This window comes from Caretta caretta, chromosome 20 (genome assembly GCF_965140235.1).
Source record: "Caretta caretta isolate rCarCar2 chromosome 20, rCarCar1.hap1, whole genome shotgun sequence".
NCBI classification, from domain to species: Eukaryota; Metazoa; Chordata; order Testudines; family Cheloniidae; genus Caretta; species Caretta caretta.
This window is the reverse complement of record NC_134225.1, coordinates 14629599-14653113: the sequence shown is the minus strand read 5'-3', so window position 1 is coordinate 14653113 and position 23515 is coordinate 14629599. Positions and strand designations below refer to the sequence as shown.

The 23515-nt window shown below is 45.4% G+C and overlaps 1 long non-coding RNA gene across 1 annotated transcript in view; it reads right to left on the bottom strand.

Annotated features, from left to right (window-relative positions):
- The window catches only part of LOC125627668 (uncharacterized), a 293710-nt gene that overhangs the window by 133649 nt on the left and 136546 nt on the right, over positions 1-23515 (bottom strand). Inside the window, exon 4 of the long non-coding RNA XR_007354070.2 lies at positions 1947-2062. This is a non-coding gene — a long non-coding RNA (uncharacterized LOC125627668). The remainder of the gene's footprint in view (positions 1-1946; positions 2063-23515) is intronic.

Here is a 23515-nt window from a genome sequence, read left to right as displayed (position 1 = left end):
CTCCATATTCACCCTTCAAGAGGATAAAATAATAGCATTCCAGAAACTGACCCATCCAAAATATAATCTAAAGATGTCATCAGGGGACATGGGAAGATGAAAGAGGGACAATCAATTAGAAAGGAAAATGAAATTCATTGAGCTTGGAGCTGGTGGTTGGAGGATCACAAAAGGAACAGAATTTCAGCCATGAGAAAGCAGCTTGGGGCAGGAAAAGGCAGACTGTCAATTTGGACAATCCGGGGTAGGAGACAAAGGACGAGTCGCTCAGTCCAGCTGCAGTGTTTGTGCTAAACTGCTCTCTCTCCACCTAGTGAGCAGAGTGAGCATAGCAGCAGGCCTGCGTGAGCTCTGAGGCTTTGAAAGGAGTTGTGGTTCGAGCAGGAGAAAAGCAGGGTCGCTCAGGGACAAACCCTCATGGTTGTGAGCTAAGGCACTGCTTGAAATGCTTGCAGCGATTACCAGGATCAAACGCACAGAGTCAGTACCAGCAGAGACAGCAGCTTTACCTGCATCCCTCAGCCCGGGTACATGCACGGGAGCAGGGGCAGCTGGGAAGTGATGGGAACATGAGGAGGCCAGGCTCAGAGATGCCATGATTGCTCTGGACACTAAGTACATGAGCTCTCTTGCTTCGCTAGAAGGTGTGGTCCCCTGGGGACCTATTCTTAGCTCTGCCACCAACCAGCTGGGTGATCTTGCGCAAGTCACTTTCCCGCCCTAGCACGGCAGTGATCTCACTTGGCTAATAGAGAGTAATGTGCAGGGAGAAAGTCAATGACGCCCCGTGACTAGCATTCCGCACCACCCTGCGAAGCCTTTGGATGAAGCGGTTAATGCTAGGCATGCTTCCCCTTCCAGAACCGAATTCTCTTCTGTCTGCAGCAGCTTCCCACTTGTCATGTTTGCCTGGATTTATAGCCCTAGCCGAAAAAGTGTTGATCTCTCACCAATTTCAATTTGGAATCCGGGGCCATCATTTGCTAGCAGGCTCAGTTCCTTACGGATGGGACAGCTCATTCCACCACCTTCAGAATCCTGTCCAGAAGGGTGCAGTTTCAGAGGGGCAATTCAGTATTGATTCGTTCATGTTTAGTAGGCAAGGTAAACTACAAAGGAGTAGAAGCAGTGTGGTCTGGTTGCGCAGGTGGTACCAATGACGAGGACATGTCACGAGGACATCTGTGTAGATTTTGGGGCAGGGAATGTCTGTCTGGGTCGGTGCAGCACCCGTACAATGGGTCCCTGATCTCAGCTGGGGGTCACTAGGCAACACTATAATGTTAAGACTTGGGTTAAACCCCACTGAAACTGGGGGCGGAGAGGTATAATGGCTGCCCTTCATTTAAGGTAGTTGCAGGAAGCCATTAAGCTTCTTGATGGATGCAAGTATCTGAAACAATAGGGTCCTCCTCCAACCAAAACAGAGCACGGGACACCACCCAAAACAAAAAGGCACACGTGAGGATGCTCAGGAGATGGAAAAGGCAGCAAAGAAGCACCACACACAGCCACTTAAGCACTGGTAGCGTGACCATGGAAAAAAGCTGATAGAGAGAGATTCTGGGCAGAGTGCTGGCTGAAAGAGGCTTGGAATTGTGAATAAAGAAACTGTCTCCTGTTGTTTGGTTTCTACTGTGTTCAAGGAACAGAACTTTTTACACTCTTTGTAAATCAGCTGGATCGTATAAAAGAAATAACTGAATTTCTCCTAACGGAAGCAACCCGGCAAGGCCCTGGATGTTGGCTAACTGCTCGCATCCAAAAGGTGTAACAGTGATATAAATTAGGATAAAGGAGGGGAAGGAGAGAAAAATCTAAAGAAAGGAGGGTGAAAAGTTAGTGCAAAGATGGAGAGAGAAAAATAAATACAGAGAACGAAAAAAAAAAGCAGAGAAGGGGATTGAGAAAAATTCTAATAAGGGTCCGATCTTTAGTGGACATACCTTGGCACAGCTCCACTGAAGATCTGCCCCAGAGAATCTGTTCTGAATGCAGGAGGCCCCATGTTAGCCAAGTTTTGCTGGTGCTCTTCTACACCTACTACACGGCACATGCTCTCCTGCGGTTAGAAAAACATTTTGAATTTTTTTTTTTTTAATTCCTTCTTCCTTGGGGGGAAAAATATCTGGGTTTAAATTACAGGAGGAGAAATGATCTGTGAGCTCAAACTATATCTGTCATCTCAAACATCTGAAATTGTAAGCACCTTGTGTTTGAAGATCCCCTTTTATGGCATTTTGTTGTTGTTTCCTTGTACCCCCTCCCATCTGCATCCACTTTTTCTCTCTTGTCTTATTTATAGACTCTAAGCTCTTTGGGACAAGGACTGTCTTTTCGGGTTGAGTGGGTACAAGGATCCTGGTTTGTGACTAGGGCTCCTCCATACTACCATAATACACCTAATAAATAATGTACAGAGCCTAGCACAGTGGGGCCCTGGTCCGTGACTGGGACTGCTAGGTGGAACTGTAGGAATAAGTGATTTTTCAGTTTGCTGGCTGAACCAAAATAATCGAGGGGAAAAAATCATTTCAGGTCAAACCAAAATGGAATTCATTCTAATTTTTTGGCAAACTGAAGAAGTAAAAGAAAAGGTTATTTCAGGTCAATCAAAGACGTGTGTGTGTCTGTGTCTGTGTGTGTGTTCATTTTTGATTGTTTAACCCTTTGTTTTAAAAAAAATTGGAGTAAGATATCAAAATGAAACATTTTGATATTTTTGGATAGAAACAACATGAGGAATTCCACACGAATTCTTGAAATGTTTTTGTCAACCCGAATCTGCATTTTTCAGCGAAAAATGTTTCATCTGAAAAATTTCATGCAGCTGCTCTCCAGGTGCTACTGCAGCACACATTATACGAATAATGTACATCCTGTTAAACCTAAACAAGATACAGCACTGCAGCCTCGGGGCTGCTCTAGGTTACACTCTGCTTCCCAGTGGCCCTGTGAGAATAGCAGTAGCATGTTCTGACTGTACCCTTGTATTCCCGCTCTGCCGCCTAGGTTGGGCAATGCAAACAGAGCTGTGTGCAGCCTTCATGCTCATTGTATGCCAGCCACCCATAGCGTATTCTTGGGGGGCTGGAGTATCTGGCCTGAAGTGCATGCTCCAACAGGCAAAGCAAGGGCAGATGAAACACTCTCAGCCTTTCACACATATCCAAGGCAGTTGGCCATGATTTCTACCTTCCCTGCCCAAGTGATAAGGATGCGTAACTAAATTCACCCCTCTCTAACTCTGGGGCAAACCCTAGCCCACAGATTGTACAAAAGTGTGCCTCGTATAGAAAGGAATTGAGATGCAGAGGAGACCCAAACTGCTCAGAGGTGAGCAAAGCTGTGAGATTGCCACTGTTTGAAACCATTATCGCAGGTGAGGAAACCCAACGGGGCTCTCCTTTTCTCCTCTGTCTTTCCATTATGAATTCTTACAGGTCTTCGTTTTGTACAACTTGCAGTTGAAGATTTGGAGTCATCAAGCAGACAGGGTACAGGGCTGAGAGTTCACTGCTCTAGATTCTGTTAGTCACAGACTTATAGATTTTTAAGGCCAAAAGAGTGCATTAGATAATCTGGTCTGACCTCCTGCATAACACAGGCCACATTAAGTTATGTTTTCCATATTTCCTTGCAGCCTGGCTGGCTTTTATTTTAGATGAAGGGCAACAAGAAAGAACAAAATTCAAGTCTCCATGCAAGAGCACAGTGTATGTGTCTCCTTGCTAACATGCAACATCAATTCTTTCTCACCAAATGGCGGCTTTCTTTCAGACTGAGAGATCGCTAGAAATGTAAAGGTGCAGCACACACACACAAAAATCAGAACAGTTACAAAGCTACAAAATACCATATATTCTATTCCTGACTCTGCCAGTCAATCACTGTATGAAATGGAGAAAGTCCCGACATCACTCTGAGCCTCAGTGCTTGACATCTGATCTGTGTCCATTTATTCTTTTACGTAGAGACTGTCCAGTTTGCCCAATGTACATGGCAGAGGGGCATTGCTGGCACATGATGGCATAGATCACATTGGTGGATGTGCAGATGAACAAGCCTCTGATAGTGTGGCTGATGTTATTAGGCCCTGTAATGGTGTCTCCTGAATAGATATGTGGGCACAGTTGGCAACGGGCTTTGTTGCAAGGATAGGTTCCTGGGTTAGTGGTTCTCTTGTGTGGTGTGTGGTTGCTGGTGAGTATTTGCTTCAGGTTGGGGGGCTGTCTGTAGGCAAGGACTGGCCTGTCTCCCAAGATTTGTGAGAGTGTTGGGTCATCCTTCAGGATAGGTTGTAGATCCTTAATAATGCGTTGGAGGGGTTTTAGTTGGGGGCTGAGGGTGACGGCTAGTGGCGTTCTGTTATTTTCTTTGTTAGGCCTGTCCTGTAGTAGGAGACTTCTGGGAACTCTTCTGGCTCTATCAATCTGTTTCTTCACTTCCACCGGTGGGTATTGTAATTGTAAGAATGCTTGATAGAGATCTTGTAGGTGTTTGTCTCTGTCTGAGGGGTTGGAGCAAATGCGGTTGTATCGCAGAGCTTGGCTGTAGACAATGGATCATATGGTGTGGTCAGGGTGAAAGCTGGAGGCATGTAGGTAGGAATAGCGGTCAGTAGGTTTCCGGTATAGGGTGGTGTTTATGTGACCATCGTTTATTAGCACTGTAGTGTCCAGCAAGTGGATCTTTTGTGTGGACTGGACCAGGCTGAGGTTGATGGTGGGATGGAAATTGTTGAAATCATGGTGGAATTCCTCAAGGGCTTCTTTTCCATGGGTCCAGATGATGAAGATGTCATCAATATAGCGCAAGTAGAGTAGGGGCATTAGGGGACGAGAGCTGAGGAGACGAGAGCTTGTTCACCTGCACATCCACCAATGTGATATATGCCATCATGTGCCAGCAATGCCCCTCTGCCATGTACATTGGTCAAACTGGACAGTCTCTACGTAAAAGAATAAATGGACACAAATCAGATGTCAAGAATTATAACATTCATAAACCAGACAGAGAGCACTTCAATCTCTCTGGTCACGCGATTACAGACATGAAAGTTGCGATATTACAACAAAAAAACTTCAAAACCAGACTCCAGCGAGAGACTGTTGAATTGGAATTAATTTGCAAATTGGATACAATTAACTTAGGCTTGAATAGAGACTGGGAGTGGCTAAGTCATTATGCAAGGTAACCTATTTCCCCTTGTTTTTTGCTACGCCCCCCTTCCCTCCCAGACGTTCTTGTTAAACCCTGGATTTGTGCTGGAAATGGCCCACCTTGATTATCATACACATTGTAAGGAGAGTGATCACTTTAGATAAGCTATTACCAGCAGGAGAGTGGGATGGGGGGAGAGAAAACCTTTTGTAGTGGTAAACACCCATTTTTTCATGGTTTGTGTGTATAAAAAGATCTTCTATACTTTCCACAGTATGCATCCGATGAAGTGAGCTGTAGCTCATGAAAGCTTATGCTCAAATAAATTGGTTAGTCTCTAAGGTGCCACAAGTACTCCTTTTCTTTTAATTAATCAAAGAACATTTTTCCTTCCAGACATCCCTTCCAAAAATTTCATAACCATTCTACAGAGAAAACAAGGATGATAATTGTTTTAATGTAAATTAGAACCAATTATGAATCAATAGAGTTTACTGGAGTAATACTTTTTATGGAATTACACCCTATTTTAATTCATCACGTGGTTAATTACAGGTTAATATAACAGATAAATTGGTTTATATGACTGAATTATTATCCTGTGTTGTTAATTTCATGTTAATTTTTACATGAGCTTTTATTGCATTATGCAACTTTATTTTAATTTTTTTAAAAAAAGTGGTTGGGGAACTGGGTATCTGGAACTGAGCATGAGTGCCTCCCGGTCAAAATATCACCGTGATCTAAATATAAAACATGACACAGGTGCTCTCAATAAATCAAGTCACCAGCCATGACACATAGGGTTCAGGTTTTCTCTTGCACTGCACTCCATGTAATCATTTACATAGTCATTCTCTTCCTTTTCCATACCATCACCCAGTTTTCCATATAAGGACCCCCACCTTACAGGTCTCCACTTCCAGGATTTAGTCATGTGGATAGTATGGGATGGTTTGCCAGTCCCCTGAGGCCTGCCACAACCCCTGGGTTGAGAAGCCAGGATTTACATCAGCATAAAGTGGGTATAAAATCTCACTGGTTCAGAAATGGAAGCATTTTATAGCTGATTTGCACAAATTTAAATGACTCCATAAGATGCAGGGAAATCTGGCCCATTGGTAGTATGAGATGTGTGTGGAGGTGAACCCCACATGCAAGGGGTCAAAAGGCAGGTGGCTGCCTTTGGAAAGGAATACCAAAATTGCAAGAGCAAGGGAAGCTAATTGTTTTGAAGCCTCTGGTAGATCTAAGAGCACTTAATGGAGGGCAAAGCTTTTCCTACACATAAGCAAAGTATGCACCAAGCAAGATGAAACAAGCTAAGATGAAGATGCATGATTGTACACCACAAACATTCACAGCGCTGAACTATCCACATTTTATGAAATGTGAAAATGGCTAATTAACATCATGACTATCCTGGCAGAATGTTTCTAGCACCAGCATTAAAGAAGAGGAGTATTCGAACACATTTTCCCTAACCAACATTTCTCAGGATCTATGTTAAAAAACATAATAATAATCTTGCTACAGAAATCTACAGGAATCACTCCCAATCCTGGGGAAATGCCATGCAGTTGCTGAAATCATTTTAGAAGAGATTGGCTAGATTACAGGAGAAGCTTGGTTGGAAATCTAAACTTGAGTTTGAGCCAGAAAAAGTCCAGCAAACTGCCCTAAACCTTTTCAAAGACCAGCTATTAGTGAAATATGGTGATTTGTTCATTCCACGGTGGTGGCAAACTGGAAACATTGCCCATAAGTCCAGCCCTCTAGTGTCACCTCGTTGCAGAGTTCTTTTCTGGCAAGAAAAATTGCATCGTGATAAAAGTATAGATGCCAGTGAAAGCCATACAGAGGAACCGACTCTACGGGTCTCTCCAGCACTGGCGGTAGCCAAGCCTAACAGTCCAGAAGAAGTAGATCGAACAGCAAAAAAACCAAGTCACAATAGTGACCAGCATGTGACTTCAACAAGCAGTGTGGGTTATTCATAAATTAAAGGAGGGCTTCCCAACGTGGAGGGTCTCAAACAGAGGAATCATCCCAGAATGGCCAACAGTCCAGTGAATTTACCCACAACCTGGAAAATGCAGGTTCAGGTCCTTGCTCCGCCTGATTCAGAGCATGCAGTTGAATCCTGGTCTCTTATCCAACTATGTGCCCTGACCATGGGGCTATTCACCATTCCAGGAGTTTGCTCTCACACTGGTTTTGACCTTGGATCTGAGTAAGTTTCATAAAAAATGAAACATTTGGGGCTCAACAAATCAACATTTTGTGACGAAAAACTGTTTTGTTGAAAAATCTTCAGTCGGCTCAAATTAGAACCATCCTCCTTGTCATCCACTTTTTCACCTTTTGATAAAAAAATAATGTTTCTAGCCCTTATTCTTGTGGGAAAAACCTTAAAAATGTGAACCAAGTGTAACCAGTACAGTAGTGCCTGCCTACGTCTGCAGAGTTTGAAATGCAGGAATCACTGGGTAGAGCTGGCAGGATAATAGGGGTGGGGCCTGGGAGGTTCCATGGAAAAATTCCAGAAAAAGTCAGGGGGGAAGGGGAAATCATTTTTGTCAAAATGTTCCACAGAAAAATGTTGAGTTTTTGGTGAAAACATGAAAAACAAAGTATTTTAATTCTGAAATGCCATGGTGGTGCCTCATGGGAGTTGTCGTTGGGTGTTTCATGCCTCAGTTCTCTATGGGTCAAACTAATCTCATTCATAGAATATGAGAGTTGGAAGGGACCTCAGGAGGTCATCTAGTCCAACCCCCTGCTCAAAGCAGGACCAATCCCCAATATGGGCCCCTCAAGGATTGAACTCACAACCCTGCGTTTAGCAGGCCAATGCTCAAACCACTGAGCTATCCCTCCCCCCTAATCTCTCATGATGCACCAGAGTCTCCCCTCTTGGTGAGAGAAGGCAGCATATCGTGATGGTTGTGGTGCATCAGATAGGTTCTAGCTACATGGCAGGAAGTCCCAAGGAGGTCCTGGTTAGACGAAGTTGAGAACCACTGGTCTAAAGTCCTCAGTGAGACAGACCCTTAACACACAGTTCAGTTCTACCACATTTGACACCAGTAGCCCAACAGAGTACCTCTTGCTCATTCCGTAGTCATCAGCGGGGGAGCTTGCATGGAACAGGTGCGATTCAGACCAGCAGCCGATCTATCTGGCGTGTAAATTTCTTGATACAGGGATGGTGTCTTCTATCTTGTGTGCCCTTTGAACACTCACTAAGTAAGGATGAAGACCTGCTCTACACACTGAGTTAGAATACTAGAAATGTAGGGCTGGAAGGGACCTCAAGAGGTCATGTATTCCACCCCCAACGCTGGAGCAGGATTACATTTACCTAGACCATCCCCAACAGAGGTTTGTCTAACCTGTTCTTAAAAATGTCCAGTGATGGGGATTACACAACCTCCCTTAGTAACCTGGTCCAGTGCTTAACCATCCTTATAGCTAGAAAGATTTTCCTAATATCTAACTTAACTGTCCATTGCTGCAAATTACTTCTGAACCTACCAGTGGACATGGAGAACAACTGATCATCATCCTCTTTATAACAACCTTTTACATATTTGAAGACTGTTATCATGTCCTCCCTCAGCCTTCTCTTCTCTAGACTGAACAGGTTCAGTGCTTTCAACCTTCCCTCTTCTGTCCTGTTTTCTAAATCTCTTATCATTTTTCTTGCTCTCTTCTAGACTCTCTCCAGTTTGTCCACATCTTTCTTGAAGTGTGGTGCCAAAACTGGCTACCCAAAGAAAACCTCTTAGAAATTTCTGGGATTGAACCCAGACCTTCACAGATACAACAGAGGCATACTACCACTGAGCCATATCTGCCACCACTTTAACTCAAGCTATGCTTTCAGACTGATTTACTTAAACTTGTGCAACTTTTATGTGGAACACGTATCAGTTTTCATAGATTTCAAGAATAGACAATACCATTTGATCATCTAGTCTGACCTCCTGTATATCACAGGCCATAGAATTTCACTCAGTTACTCCTGTATTGAGCCCAATATCCTGTGTTTGACTAAAGCATCTTCCAGAAAGGCATTCAGTCTTGATCTGAAGACATCAAGAGATAGAGTATCTCCAACTGAGTGCCCATTGGTTAATCCAGGCCTGTTAGGTCTCACATGTTATGTTCAAGGCATACACACAATTAGATAAAAACATCAAATATTCTTGCTGGAAGGTACAACATCACAATACTTTATTTCGTAGAATCCAGAACTTCAACACACAAGATATCAAAAACAGAGAGAGACAAAGCAGGCTGCTCCCTAAAACAGGAAAGGCACAACTCACCCAACCTATCTCTAAGCTAGCTGGCTGCTGGCTGATGCTGCTAGGCTCAATTCATAGGCTTCCCTACAAAACCCCACAAGCCTGCAAGCAGGAACAGGAAAACCCCTTGATCTTTTAAAATGACAGCCTAAGATTTCAATACAGTTTTCAATACACCACACTACTCCTGTGTAGGATTGTTCCCTACAGTCTATTCTCCAAGGCTGAGTCTAGTCTGGTTTGAAATGTCTCAAGGAATTGAGTCTCCACCACTGTCCTTGAGGGTCATTTTCTTAATAGTCACCCTTCCTAGATTCATAGATACTTAAGATGAGAAGTGACCTTCATGATCATTTAAGCTGACCTCCTGCATAACCTAGGCTACAGAATTTTGCCTAGCTACTCTTTTATTGATCCCAGTAACTTGTGTTTAACTAAAACATAACATTGATCTCCAAAGGCTTCCAGGGGTAATTTAAGGTACAGGTTTCTAACTTACGTGCCTAAATGTTTGGGGTCCCTTCTGCGTGTGATAACACGGCAGCTGGTGAGATCTCCATAAATAGGAGGTGCTAAGGCCAACATATGCTAAGCCCTGGTTTTGGAATGAATGGGGTACAGAGACTGGCTTACCCTCTTGTGCCTAAAAGGGTTCCTGTACTTCAGAGCAAGAAGCATATTAGCTGAGGGGGGTGTGGCAGGGCAGCGTGTGTTTGGGGACACTTGTTTTGCTGCTACCTTTGCTACACCTTTTCTGGGGTTAACAGAGCCCTGTGGTGCCCAGGCAATCTGGGAGCTTTTGCCAGCATGCAGTTCATTATAAGCAATTTCTTTTTAAAGGGAGCATCAGTTTATTACCTAAATGAAAAATGTGCACCTTATTTCCAGTCTGAATTTGCCTAGCTTCAGTTTCCAGCTATTGGATCTGGTTCTACCTTTGCCTGCCTGATTAAAGAGCTTTCTGCTATCAGATCTCTCCTCCCCAGGTAGGTACTTACAGGCCACAAAAGTTCGATATAGACTGAGAAACTCTCATAAAAACAGATATTTGTCTTTGCAATTAGATTGTGGCTGGGATCGAGAGAGAAATATATTTGGTTCTCTTGATTCACCTTCTGGCTTTTGTACCTTTAGCGGGTGCGTTTTCCTGTTTTGTTTTGTTTTCTGCAACCAGCAAGGCTAGAAGCATTTTTTCTTTTCTTTTTTTTTTTCGAATCAACACTGAGATTTTCATGGAATCAGCTGATTCCAGGAGCTGGGGCTTTAAGAAAAATACCAAATATCACAAAACACATGCTGAAATCACAAGAGCTGGCAACCGTGTAAATAATTGTGGTGCTTAGCAACCGCTAATCAGGGAGCGGGACAATGGGACTGTCTGTGTCCCAAAGAGCTTCTGACCTTGCTTTCCCTCATTGACAGACAACTCTAAGTCTTCCAGATTCCAGGTCTCCCTCTCCCCCGCTCTCCCACTCAGCCTCTGCCAGTGAACCGAATCTATTCAATTGCAACATGAGGAGGAAGAAAAAGGAAGGAGCAAAATGCAGGTAGGAGCTCTGAAGGGATGGATGATGCTAGTCAGCTTGACACTGATGCTGAACACACGAAGGTTTGTTCATGATTTGGTCAAGGCATCAATTGTGTATGAGTCACAGGCCTAGATTCTCAGCTGTGCCCACTTTACCCTTTGTATAGCTGAGGAGAGCAGGGGATGGGGGGGACATGAAGAAAAATGATTCTAAGCCACCTTTCCACTCCCCCAATCTAGGTGAGCCAGAGGGCATTTTGTCCAATGGCGTAACTTAGAGCAGCCTCAAGGCTGCTTTAAATGACGTCGGCTACCGTGGGCCAACTGTAGCAGCCAAAGATCAGGCACAACACTGGACACTCTGGGCCCCATCCTAGCATGCTGCCTATGTGGCAGAGAGCTGGCTTAGAGCTTTGCACTGTGCCGAGATTCCCCTCTGTCAGGAACAGCCCTCAGCCACCACTCTATGCTGGCCTTTTAACTACAGTATACTGCTGACACATCACAAAGCAGCCTGAACCAGGGCTAAGGATGCGGCTCAGACTTTCCCCATCTGCCTCCAGCTGGCTTTTCCAGTTGAGCCCAGGAAGGGATGGATGCTGTCGCACTTATGCTCACTTGCACCTTACTCAGTCAAGCTCTTCTCAAGGTGAGTAAGGGGGCAGAATCTGGCTCTAAACTACACAGAATGGGCAGGAGAGACTGAGAACGGGAAGGAAAATTTGAACAGGAAACATGGTTTTACGGCCCCTTTGCACCATTGAAAACTGGCTGCAAACACCTGGCAAATTTTTGCCCTCTTGAGATGAGGTCCCTACTGGTGCATCTTGGCCCTGTGTGTCACCTCCCATTGATGCCAGTAAGAAAGGAAATGCTGCCTAGTGGTTAGGGCACTAGTTTCAGACCCAGGATCCCTGTGTTCAACTCCCTCCTCTGCAGCAGACTCCCAGTGTGATGTTGGGCGACGGACTTAAGGCCAGATTTTCAAGTATGTTAGGTGCCTAACTCCCATTGAAATCCATGGGATTTAGGTGCCTAACTCTGGTGCTTTTGAAAATCTCACTAGGCACCTATCTGCATCCTTAGGAGCCTCAATACCTTTGATATCTGGCCCTTAGTCTCTCAGGCCAGATCCTCCAAGGTCTTTAGGTTCCTAGCTCCCATTGTTTTCAATGGGAGTTAAGTACCTAAATACCTGGGGCTCAGATCTGGCCTTGGTGCCTCACTCTCTTATTTAACTTGTCACAATCCACCCACTCCCAGCCAGGGGGACAGATTCAACGGTACTCTCCTCCTGTGATGCAAGGCTCCTGCAAACCTGCCTTAACCAGTTAAGCCAGGTTTGCAGCTGCTTTGCATTACCCAAGCTTGGCAACCAATCTCACCCATCAAGCTCAGGTGGTACATAGCTCCCGTGTTTAATATGGGACAGATTGCATCTCTTGGCACAGCTCTAAGGAAAGGGGTGACATGTGGGTGCACCATGCTTTGGGGAGCACCATAAGACCTGCACTGTAGACATCCATCTGTGGCACACGGTTCCCAGTGCTCTCTTTGTTGTGCTGGGGGAGTTGGTTGCTACAGACCCTACAAGGGTGTAGCGTGCTTACCTACATACATCCAGCCAGCTGGTATGTCAGGGAAACAGAGATCTGGCTTCATCCCTTCCCACCCACAGAGCATCTGAGCACAGCCTTTGTTCTGCCCACCACACCCAAATCCACGATCCAGGCAACACTAATGCACGGGGTGGTGGTATATGCTGGAAGACTCAACCTCCTCTCTTCTCCCCTGTATGGTCATGTTAGACCAGGTCCCAGTCAAACCCTTATCCTGACATGCATGTGCAAGTATGTATATATGCGTGTGTGCAAGGTGGGGCAGGGAAACTGCAGTTTCTTTTGGCTCAGATCCCCAAAGGCATTTAGGTGCCTAACTCCCCTTGGAACCAGTGTGAGTTAGGTGCCTAAATACCTTGGAGAATTTGGACCTTTGTCCTTATGGGGTAAAATTTTGGCGCTGTTTTTAAATGACAGTTGGTCCTCCCTCAGCTCATAGTTTCTTTTCCTAAAATAAAGTTTCCAAGAAGAAACATAAACTAGAGTCAGAGAGATGTTTAAGGCCAGAAGGGACCATTAATGTAAACTGATCTGACCTGCATAACACAGGCCATAAAACCTCCCCCCCCCCCAGCCCCAGTGATTTCTGAAGCAAGCCCTTTAACCTCTGGCTGAGCTAGAGCATATCTTTCAAGAAAGACCCTCCCAGTCTTGATTTAAAGACTGCAAGGGAAGGCGAATCCACCACATCCCTTGGTAGGGTGTTTCAATAGTTAATTACCTTGTTAAAAATGCACAAATGTTTCCAGTCTGAATTTGCCTAGCTTCGGCTTCCAGCCATTGCATCTTGTTCTGCCTTTGTCTTCCTGATTAAAGAGTTCAATGCTATCAGATCGCTTCTCGCCATGTAGGTACTTACAAGCCACAAAAGCTAACTATAGACCGACCAACTCTCATAAACACAAATATTTGTCTTTGCAATTAGACTAGATGGAAAGAAGTGCTTTAATGTACAGGGCTGCGTCGCTCATCTGAGCCCTGGAGCCAAACAGCAGAACATTCGTTCCATTCCTGTCTCACATCTATAAGGCACCTCAAAAAGTCACATGTATTTAAAACATGGCTCTGTACAGGAGTGGGGATTAATCGCACAAATGAAAAGGGAAGGGTAATTAACAATGAGGGTTAGATTAAAGGGTAAACAGTACTGAAGAAAATCGCCCCACGGACCATTCAAATGGAAGCTGAGTGAGAATTAAGCTGATTCTTACTGGGCAGGAGTTTTTATCCAAGTCACCCAGGTGTGATTCCATCCGAAATACTTCTCTGTCCCCCAGAACTGTAGTATCTGAGCACCTCACACATAGGCCTCCCCCTTCTCTCCCCCAAGGCAGTATGGAAGTGCTGTTATTCCCATTTTACCGATGGGGAACTTAGACTAGAGAGACTAGGCCAGGGGTGGCCAACCTTTGGCTCCGAAGCCGCGTGCGGCTCTTCAGAGGTTAATATGCCGCTCCTTGTATAGGCCCCGATTCCGGGGCTGGAGCTACAGGTGCCAGCTTTCCAATGCTCACTGTTCAACCCCTGCCTCTGCCACAGGCCCTGTCCCCACTTCACCCCTTCCCCCAAGGCCCTGTCCTTTCCCCGAGCCTGCCGCGCCCTCGCTCTTCTCCTCGCCCCCCAGAGCCTCCTGCATCCTGCGTGAGGCACAGGGAGGGAGGGGAGGTGCTGATGGGTGGGGCAGCTGGCAGGCGGGGCAGGGGAGCTGATGGAGGGCTGCTGACATAATATTGTGCCTCTTTGGCAATGTACATTGGCAAATTCTGGCTCCTTCTCAGCCCAGGTTGGCCACCCCTGGACTAGGGGCTATATCCACAAAGGGGGCGTAGGCTCAGTGTTGTAACGTTGAACTTTAGGCACATACTGGAATCCACAGCCCCAAATTAGGTTCCCAATACAATACTTATATAATCATTGGGCCAGAGAAAGACCCTACTTCCTAGTGGTTAGTGCACTTACCTAGGAGACCCAGGCTCCAGTCCCTGCTCCAATGAATATTTATATAATATAAAATGGAACATCTTCAACAGGGGAGACTGAATGCACGCTAGCCCAGAATACCCTGTGCCCCCCCTCCACCCCCCAGTTAGGAGTTGGGAGAGCTGCATTTCAGTTCCTGCTCTCAGTGAGGAAGAGTAGGGATCAGAACACGGCTCTTCCCGATGACGGCCTAGCCTGCTAGGTATAAAGTGGCTACCTTCCTCAGCTGTGTTTTCTGCAAGTTAGGCTTGCTCTGAGAACACCTGCCTCCCAGACAGCAAGGGAACACCTGGTCTGAGAATCCCGCTCAGCGGCAGCATGCTCTAGGTGACTGCCCACGGGCCCAGTGGCAGCAGTTTAGGAGCCCTGGGGTCTTTAGGTGCCTATGGGCAGAGGGAGCAGCTTAACAGGGATTTTGAGGATCTATATTTTGGACTTAGGCACTTAAATTCTTTTGTGGCTCTCGCCCCAAGTGATCTACCCAAGGTCCCACAGTGAATCTGTGGCAGAGCAGGGAAGGCAACTAGGTCTCCCACGTCCCATGTCAGTACTCTAACCACTGGAACACCCTTCCTCTGTAAGCAATGTTTACTGGCACTGTGAAGCACAGGCCCATCTCCTATTGGCTGCCTTATTCCAACTCTTTGAATAGCATAATAGGTACCTCTTATGTCTCAGGCAGTTTGCTCATGCACTGAGCCAAATGCTCAGCAGGTGTAAATGGGTGTAGCTCCACCCAAGTCTAATAAGTGACGTCCATTTCCACCCAGTGGAGCCTCTGGCCATTTGGCCTTCAGGAGCCATAACTGAGAGAGGCTGTGGGTAAACTTCACCTTTTCTTTATTATGTCCCCATCTGCCCTCCATGAAATCTCACGAGCAGGGCTCATTCTGGACATTCCCACAGACTGGAGGGGCTAACAGGGAACAGGTTATACCGTGAAGCTATTTGTGGAGTAATTTTCCCCCTCCCCCATCAACCCCCTTTGTTGTTCTGGCCCACACAGATTTCTCTGCAATAGTCTATGACAGGTATGATGGGCACATGGAAGATCCAAAGACAGTGATTTCAACTTCATCAGTGTTGTATGTACCTTTATGGGATAAGGACTGTATTCTGGCTCCATGGGGCAGTTACAAGATTCCTGTAGGAGCTAGAATTAATCATGCAGGAGACAAGTCTGGGAAAGTCAAAGTGCAGCAGCAGTCAAAAAACCTAACAGAATTTTAGGAACCACTAGGAAAGGGATAGATAATACTACAGAAAATATCATGATGCCACTATATAAATCCATGGTACGGTCACACCTTGAATTAATACACACATACGGAATGGGGAGAAACTGCTGAGAAGGATCTGGGAGTTGTGGTGGATCACAACCTCAGCATGAGCCAGCAATGCGATGCTGTTGCAAAAAAAGCAAATGCAATTTTGGGTTGCATTAACAGAGGCATAGCATGCAAGTCATGGGAGGTGATAATACCTCTCTACTCGGCGCTAGTTAGGCCTTAGCTGGAGTACTGTGCTAATTTTGGTCACCAATGTATAGAAAGGATGTGGAGAAACTGGAAAGGATCCAGAGGCGAGCAACAAAGATGATCAAAGGGATGGAAAGCAAGCCATACGAGCAGAGGTTGAAGGAACTGGGTATGTTTAGTTTGCAAAAGAGGAGATTAAGGGGGATATGATACTGGTCTTCAGATACTTGAAAGGCTGCCATAAAAAAGATGGAGAAAAGTTGTTCTCTTTTGCCACAAAAGACAACACAAGAGGCAATGGGTTGAAACTACAGCATAGCAGATGTAGATTAAATCTCAGGAAAAACTTCCTAACCGTAAGAACAGTAGGACAGTGGTTCTCAACCTTTCCAGACTACTGTACCCCTTTCAGGAATCTGATTTGTCTTGCGTACTCCAAGTTTCACCTCACTTAAAAACCACTTGCTTACAAAATCAGACATAAAAATACAAAAGCGTGCCAGCACACTAGTACTGAAAAATTGTTTCCTCTCTCATTTTTACCATATAATTATAAAATAAATCAATTGGAATATAAATATTGTACTTCCATTTCAGTGCATAAAATATAGAGCCGTATAAACAAGTCATTGTCTGTATTAAATTTTAGTTTGTACTGATTTCGCTAGTGCTTTTTATGTAGCCTGTTGTAAAACTAGGCAAATATCTAGATGAGTTGATGGAAGTCCTCTGCGTACCCCCAGAGGTACGCATACCCCTGGCTGAGAAGCACTGCAGTAGGACAATGGAACAGGAGTCTTTAAAATGTGGTTGTGATTCTCCATTACAGGCAAGTTTTAAATCAAGGTGGATTTGTTTGGTCCAGAAGATCTGCTTTAGTTCAAACAGGAACTAATTTGGGGAAGTTCTATGGCCTGTGTTATACCGAAGGTCAGACTAGATGGTCCGTTCTGATTTTGTACTCTATGGGACTGTGATCAGAGAGTCAGGCCCTATGAGATGATTGCCAGGGTCACCATGTGGAAGATGGGTGATACATGGGAAGCTAGGTATACATCTGAGCTCTTTCTCGTTTCAAGATCTGCTTTCTCTAGAATGCTTTTGTTCTGAATAAACAGTACTTTGCTTTAGGAAGGCTGGCTGCTCACTGGTTAGCCCTGTCATTGCCTCTGAGAGAACAGACCAGCAGGTGCTGAATAAAGTCAGACTCACTGAGATGATCAGAGAATTGCAGCCTAAATCTCCGCGCTAGAGGGAGCATTGCCTGACTCTGCCCTGAGAAAAGTGAGACCTGAGACCTAAATAAGGGGCCATCAAGAAGGCCACAGAGGGGTCAGAGATTACTTTGGGAACAGTGACACAGTCCACCGTCCTTCTCAATATTATTAGCTTATAGTGTCCGGCCAGATCTCTTTAGAGGCACAAGGTGTCATAGGTGGTACCTTTTAGAATTATAGAAATTCCTGGTAGGGACCTTGAGAGGTCATCTAGTCCAGTCCCCTGCACTGAGGCAGCACTAAGTATTATCTAGACCATCCCTAACAGGTGTTTGTGTAACCTGCTCTTAAAAACCTCCAATGATGGACATTCCACAACCTCCCTAGGTAATTTATTCCAGTGTTTAAGCACCCTGACAGTTAGGAAGTTTTTCCTAATGTCCAACCTAAATTTCCCTTGCTGCAATTTAAGCCCATTGCTTCTTGTCCTAGTCTCAGTGGTTAAGGAGAACAATTTATCACCCTCCTCTTATTAAGAACCTTTTACATACCTGAAGACTGTTATCATGTCCCTCCTCAGTATTCTCTTCTCCAGACTAAATCAACCCTGTTTTTTCAATCTTTCCCCATGGGTCATGCTTTCTAGACCTTTAATCATTTTTGTTGCTCTCCTCTGGACTTTCTCCAATTTGTCCACATCTTTTCCAAAGTGTGGTGGCCAGCACTGGACACAATACTCCAGCTGAGGACTAATCAGTGCTGAGTAGAGTGAAAGAATGATTTCTTGTGTCTTGCTTACAACACTCCTGCTAATACATCGCAGAATGATGTTTGCGTTTCTTGCAACAGTATTACATTGTTGATTCATATTTAGTTTGTGATCCGCTATCACCCCCAGATCCTTTTCTGCAGTATTCCTTCCTAAGCAGTCATTTCTCATTTTGCATTTGTGCAATTAATTATTGCTTCCTTAGTGTAGTAATTTGCATTTGTCCTTACTGAATTTCATCCTATTTATTACAGACCATTGCTCCAACTTGTCAAGATGATTTTGAATTCTAATCCTGTCCTCCAAAGTGCTTGCAACCCCTCCCAGCTTGGTATCATCCACCAATTTTATAAGCGTACTCTCTTTGCCATTAGCCTAATCATGTATGAAGATACTGAATAGAACCAGACCCAGGACGGATCTCTACAGGACCCCATGCAAAATGTCCTTCCACTTTGACTGTGAACCGTTGATAACTACTCTCTGAGTGCGCTTTCCCAACCAGTTGTGCACCCACCTTATAATAGTTCATCTAGGCCAGTGGTTCTCAAACTAGGGCCGCCGCTTGTTCAGGGAAAGCTCCTGGCAGGCCGGGCCAGTTTCTTTCTCTGCTGCGTCCGCAGGTTCAGCCGATCGCAGTTCCCACTGGCCACGGTTCACCGCTCCAGGCCAATGGGGGCTGCAGGAAGGGCAGCCAGCACATCCCTCAGCCCGCGCCGCTTCCCGCAGCCCGCATTGGCCTGGAGCAGCGAACCGCAGCCAGTGGGAGCCGCGATCGGCCAAACCTGCGGACGCGGCAGGTAAACAAACCGGCCCGGACCGCCAGGGGCTTTCTCTGAACAAGCGGTGACCCTAGTTTGAGAACCACTGATCTAATCTATATTCCTCTAGTTTGTTTATGAGAAGTGTGATTGGGTTTCAACCTGCCACAAGGCTTGAAGGGGTTAAGGGGGCCAGGTAGATCAATTAACTCCCCAGGCTGCATCTGGTGGAGGATCCAGGGAGCAGTGAGTAATCAGATGAGGCTCATTTGGATAGGAACGAAAGGGGCCTGTCTAAAGCCAGGAGCTGAGAGCAGAAAGGGGCTGCAAGGGAAGTAGTCTGCAGTCACTCCCTGGGAGACGGGTGGTGTGTTTGGGGCTAGAGACAGGGAGCAACTGCAGACTACCTGGAAGGAGGGAGCTTGGGCTGGCAAACCCAGAGGAGGAGAGACAAAAAGTTAGGGAAGGCTCAGGAGAAAAGCAACACGGTGTGGGGTAGGACAGATCTTGGCTGCTGATCAGAGTGACCCTGAGCTGGACCCTGGAGCAGAAGGCAGGCCCAGGTTTTCCTCCCAGCCACTAGGGAAGTGGAGCAGACCAGATGGCAGACAGCAGACCACCTAGGACAGCTTGCCTTGAAAGACACAGTGAGTTGTCCGGAGGCCCCAGTCACAAAGAGGAAGCTGCAGCTCCTGGAGCAAGAGGGGCCGCAGGGCGAGACAGGACACATGAAAAGACCACTAGAGGAGGGCGCAGCACCTGGAAGCAGCTAGTCCCCAGAGTCGCCAGGAGGAGGTGCGCTTGCAGTGAATGGACCCCATGACAAGAGGGTGATGCGAGACAGTATCAAAAGTAAGGCTGCCAAACGATTAAAAAATAATCGCAATTAATCACGACATTAAAAAAATAGTCGCAATTACTCACAGTTTTAATCACACCATAATAGAATACCAATTTAAATTCATCAGAAATATTTTGGATGTTTTTCTACATTTTCAAATATATTGATTTTGATTACAACACAGAATACAAAAAAGTGTACAGTGCTCTCTTTATATGACTATTATTGATTACAAATGTTTGCCTGTAAAAAAGATAAAAGAAATAGTATTTTTCAGTTCACCTCATACAAGTACTGTAGTGCAATCTCTTTATCATGAAAGTGCAAGATATATCCCAACTGCTGCTTTCCCCTCATCCACAAGTCTTCCTGCCCTGTCAAAGAAGGACATTAGGTTGATTTGACAGGATTTATTCTTGACAGATCCATGTTGACTGTTACTTATTACCTCATTTTCTTCTGGGTGCTTGCAGATTGATTGTCTGATTATTTCCACCATTATCTTTTCAGGTTCCAAAATTAAGCTGACTGGTCTGTAATTCCCTGGGTTGTCCTTATTCCCCTTTTTATAGCGAGATACTACAGTAGAACCTCAGAGTTACGAACACCAGAGTTACAAACTGACCAGTCAACCACACACCTCATTTGGAATAGGAAGTACCCACTCAGGCAGCATCAGAGAGAGAGAGAGAGAGAGAGAGAGAGAGAGACAGCAAATACAGAACAGTAGTGTGTTAAACATAAACTACTAAAAAAAATAAAGGGAAAGCAGCATTTTTCTTCTGCATAGTAAAGTTTCAAAGCTGTATTAAGTCAATGTTCAGCTGTAAACTTTTGAAAGAAACCATAATGTTTTGTTCAGCGTTACGAACATTTCAGAATTATGAACAACCTGCATTCCCGAGGTGCTTGTAACTCTGAGGTTCTAGTGTATATTTGCCCTTTTCCAGTCCTCCCATCCTCCATTAGTTCTCAAAGATAATTGCTAATGACTCAGATCACTTTACCCAGTTCCTTAAGTTTCCTAGGCTGTATTTCACCAGGCCTTGCCAGCTTGAAGACATCTAACTTGTCTAAGTAATTCTTAACTTCCTATTTTTGCCTCAGATGCTACCGCATTTACACTGATTTTCACGATGTTAGTCGGCCAATCACTGCTAACTTTTTTTGGTGAAAACTGAAACAAAAAAGGCATTTAACACTTTGGCCATTGCTAAAGTTTTCTGTTATTGCCTTTCCCTCCTCGTTGAGTAATGGGCCTACCCTGTCCTTGGTCTCTCCTCTCTCTTCCCTAAAAAGAAAAGGAGTACTTGTGGCACCTTAGAGACTCACAAATTTATTTGAGCATAAGCTTTCATGAGCTACAGCTCACTTCATCGGATGCTCTGTATCTTTTTGCGGATACAGACTAACTCGGCTGCTACTCTGAAACCTCTCCTCCCTGTGATTCACAACAATTTAGCATCCTGAGGATAAAATGCTGTAGTCTAACTGAAGTCACTGGGCTCAACAGTGGGGTATCTGGGTGACATATAATGGCCTGTGATAGACAGGAGGTCAAACTAGATGAGATCATAGAATCATAGAATATCAGGGTTGGACCTCAGGAGGTCATCTAGTCCAACCCCCTACTCAAAGCAGGACCAATCCCCAATTTTTGCCCCCGATCCCTAAATGGCCCCCTCAAGCATTGAACTCACAACCCTGGGTTTAGCAGGCCAATGCTCAAACCACTGAGTTATCCCTCTCCGCCCCCCCCCTTTTTTTTTTTTTTTTGGTTCTTGAGTCCAGCAACCCAAAATCCCAAAAGTCCAACACCCTAAAAGTCTCTGTCCCTGGTTAGTGCAACCCCAGAGTTTGAAAGTTTATCTGCAGCGTTTTACCTCCCAACCTGGGTGGAGATGGGGGGAGCTAAGGGGCACCTTACGTGGTCCAAAGCTGATTGCCCCACCTCTCCATGGGGCTCAGCTCGACCAGCCATCCCACGAATTGCTCCGCTCTGCCAGCCGCCCCCATGAGCTGCTCCAGGCATCCCACAAACTGCTCCACTGGACCCTTCCTTCTGCCCTTGAACTCTTTGAAACTAAGCAGACTGAATTTTAGCCCTCTTCATAGTGTTCACCAGATTTATTCTTTCTCCATGGGACTCAATCATACATGCCGACTCCACCCCCGATCCGACCTGAGGTCCCGCCCTCGCTCCATCCCTTCCCCAAGGACCCGCCCTTGCTGAGCCTCTTCCAGCCCCCGCTCCACCCCATCCCCGAGGCCCCCACCCATGCATTGCTCTCCGTCCTCCCCCAAGCCTCTCTCCGAGCTGCCAAACCATTGTTTAGCAGCACCCCCGAGTACCTCATTGGAGGTGCTGCCACACAGCTGGTTGGTGACGGCACCACCGAACAGCTGTGTCTGGTGGGTGCTGAGCACCCACTAATTTTTTCCATGGGTGCTGCAGCCCCAGAACACCCATGGAGTCGGCGCCTATGGACTCAACAGCCAGAGTGGAAGACTGGTTTAGTGTTTATGACCCTTTCCTGGGTTTTGGGAGGCCTGGGTTCAAGTTCTCCCTCTACCACAGACCCAAGATCACACAATGAGGAAGTCACTTAGTCTCCTTTGAAAATCTAGGCTTTCATTATTGTCACTTTGTTCTGTGTTTGCAGAGCACCTACCATGATGGAGCAATGATCCACCCCTGAGGCCCTTAGTCACCCCTGCCATACAAATAAATAATCATTGAATATTTTCAGAGGGTGAAATTCTTAAAAGCCACATCAAGCTGTTACATAATGCAGTGACAGGGCTTTTCTGAGGACCCACCCGGTCAGCAGGTGTTGGAATCCTGCAAACAGCTGATGCAGTTTTGCTGACTCATTGGAGCAGGTCTGGCTCATTGACTCCACCCTGGGTGTCGGAAAGGTGGGCATGGCTCTCGAGGAACAGGAGGGCCTGGACGGTAGCCCTAAGGATAGCCAAACTCAGACTGTGATTTATGTTGTTGTTTTTTGAATTATCAATAAAGCCAAAACTCAGGAAAGAGATCTGGGTAAAGAATAATAATACCTGGCTCTTATGTAAAAAGAAAAGGAGTACTTGTGGTACCTTAGAGACTAACCAATTTATTTGAGCAAAAGCTTTCGTGAACTGTAGCTCACGAAAGCTTATGCTCAAATAAATTGGTTAGTCTCTAAGGTGCCGCAAGTACTCCTTTTCTTTTTGCGAATACAGACTAACACGGCTGTTACTCTGAAACCTGGCTCTTATGTAGTGCTTTTCATCAGTAGATCACGAAGCACTTTATAAAGTAGATCAGTGTCATTGTCCCCTTTTTACAGATGAGGAAACTGAGGCCCAGTCACCCAACAGGCCAGTATCCTGTCTTCCAACAGTGGCCAATGCTGGATGCTTCAGAGGGAAAGAACAGAACAGGGCAATTATCAAATGATCCATCCCCGATCACTCAATCCCAGCTTCTGTCAGAGTTTAGGGACAATCAGAGCGTGGGGCTGCATTCCTGACCATCCTGGCTAATAGCCATTGATGGATTTATCCTCCGTGAACTTATCCTATTCTTTTTTGAATAATCCAGCATGTTCCTTATTGAAATAGTCTTGCTTGAAATTAGAGCTGGTTGAAATATGTGGGAGGTTGTTTGTTTGGTTGTTTGTTTGTTTGTTTGTTTGTTTTTCCCCCCTGAAGAATTATAATTTTTTAAAATCCAGAGTTTGTATGCTTGCTTGCTTGTTTGCCAAAACTGCATTTTTGGTTTATTTCTGGATGAAATTTGTGAGTTTTCAGAATTCCAACAAAAACTGAAAAATTTTGAGCTAAGCAGACACTTCCTGC